This window comes from Schistocerca piceifrons, chromosome 9, assembly GCF_021461385.2.
Source record: "Schistocerca piceifrons isolate TAMUIC-IGC-003096 chromosome 9, iqSchPice1.1, whole genome shotgun sequence".
Lineage (NCBI taxonomy): Eukaryota > Metazoa > Arthropoda > Insecta > Orthoptera > Acrididae > Schistocerca > Schistocerca piceifrons.
The window spans coordinates 151,689,421-151,691,695 of NC_060146.1; the positions used below are offsets into that span (position 1 = coordinate 151,689,421).

At 45.8% G+C, this 2,275-nt stretch overlaps 1 pseudogene; it reads right to left on the reverse strand.

Moving 5' to 3' along the window:
- Positions 1 to 1,100: 1,100 nt before the first annotated feature.
- On the reverse strand, positions 1,101 to 1,218 carry LOC124717665 (annotated as a pseudogene).
- Between the last annotated feature and the right edge of the window lie 1,057 nt (positions 1,219 to 2,275).

Genomic DNA, 2,275 nt, shown 5'->3' on the forward strand with positions numbered 1-2,275 from the left:
AGAAATCAGGCGAAACGCAATGCAGGTCATTCGGATACTTTTCAGCACGAAAGTACATCACACCTATCAACCACTTTCTCTCATTCGAATAATTCCTTCGTGGTGCGCCTTTTTTAAATGCATATTGGAGTAATGTAGTACGGCAAGACTTGGTCTCTGAATGTGACTTCTGGTTTGTAATTTGCCTGTCTGTTGCGTAGGTGAAGAGTCAGGGAACGTACTGCATTCTTCATAGCACCACTCAACAGTGGCGATGACGGTGAAATCCCAGAATTCAAGATCGCATGGTAGTCGTTCATGCTGCGCACTGGAGTAATCAGATGTGCCGTACTGTATGGGCCTTCCCGTACTTGAGAGTTAAGAAAATTTTCCCTTTTGAACACGGCATGGGGCGCTCAAACCTCTTATTTATCGTTTTCGCGCTAATTTAACTTATTCGTGTAACTCATTTGTCGAAATTACGTCAATGTTAGGCCTGTATGTTGCTGATCAATATACCGAAGTATACACGATCAATATTACTGCTCAGTAATATTGTGCAATATTACTGAAGTTCTCCCTAGACGGCTCAATAACAATGGGCAACAGTACTGTGCAATATTTACTCTGGTTCTGGATGTTGGACGATCAAGACGCTGATGCTGTGCCAGTCATTCTATTTTTGTGGCAAGCAGAAAAAAATTGGTGTAATGTTGAGTCAAAGACCCATTCACATGAACTTGTTGCTAGGATTGTGGTTGAATGAAAAAAAAACAAGATTATCATAACTTTTTAGGCGTTGTTGGCCCTACATTTGAAGCATAACTGGAAACGCTTGATCAGCTTAGGCATCCACAAGTGAAGGTGGGGAGGGAGGGGGGGGGGGCAAGAGGTACACTAAAAACTTAACTCCTCCTGAACAGGCCACGATGGCCTAACCTAACCTAACCTAACCTAACCTAACGGCGACCGGCCGCCGTATCATCCTCAGACCATTAGCGTCACTGGATGCGGATATGGAGGAGCATGCAGTCAGCACACTGCTCTCCCGGCCGTATCTCGGTTTCCGAGACTGGAGCCGCTACTTTTCAATCAAGTAGCTCCTCACTTTGCCTCCCGCTTGCCAACAGCGCTCGGCAGACTGGATGGTCACCCATTCAAGTGCTAGCCCAGCCCAACAGCGCTTAACTTCGGTGATCTAACGGGAACCGGGGTTACCACTGCGGCAAGGCCGTTGGCCCAAGAGGTGCACTCCCCCCCCCCCCCCCCCTTCCTTGAAATCTGCCAACTCCCCGGAAATCTGAAGTACAGAGTTTTTATTCATTAGCCGGCCGCGGTGGTCTAGCGGTTCTAGGCGCGCAGTGCGGAACCGCGCGACTGCTGCGGTCGCAGGTTCGAATCCTGCCTCGGGCATGGATGTGTGTGATGTCCTTAGGTTAGTTAGGTTTAAGTAGTTCTAAGTTCTAGGGGACTGATGACCACAGAAGTTAAGTCCCATAGTGCTCAGAGCCATTTGACCCATTTTTTTAATCATTACAAAATTTTGTTAGCTTCTACAAGTGATTTCCCGTGATTCCGCTAAACATCTCGTTTAGCCAAATGAAGTGTAAATGGCTGATCGCTGCGAGACAATACTTTGCTTTATGAAATTTCCGTGTAACTTATGTTCGTTTGCTGGATTTAAGTGTCAAAGTGAGTTAACTATAACAAGTATGGAGAGGATAACCGTCCACTCTCTCGCATAAGGTTGTTGTTGTTGTGGTCTTCAGTCCTGAGACTGGTTTATGCAGCTCTCCATGCTACCCTATCCTGTGCAAGTTTCTTCATCTCCCAGTACCTACTGCAACCTACATCCTTCTGAATCTGCTTAGTGTATTCATCTCTTGGTCTCCCTCTGCGATTTTTACCCTCCACCCTGCCCTCCAATGCTAAATTTGAGATCCCTTGATGCCTCAGAACATGTCCTACCAACCGGTCCCTTCTTCTCGTCACGTTGTGCCACAAACTCCTCTTCTCCCCAATTCTATTCAATACCTCCTCATTAGTTATGTGATCTACCCATCTAATCTTCAGCATTCTTCTGTAGCACCACATTTCGAAAGCTTCTATTCTCTTCTTGTCCAAACTATTTGTCGTCCACGTTTCACTTCCATACATGGCTACACTCCATACAAATACTTTCAGAAACGACTTCCTGACACTTAAATCTGTACCCGATGTTAACAAATTTCTCTTCTTCAGAAACGCTTTCCTTGCCCTTGCCATTGCCATTTTATATCCTCTCTAATTCGACCAT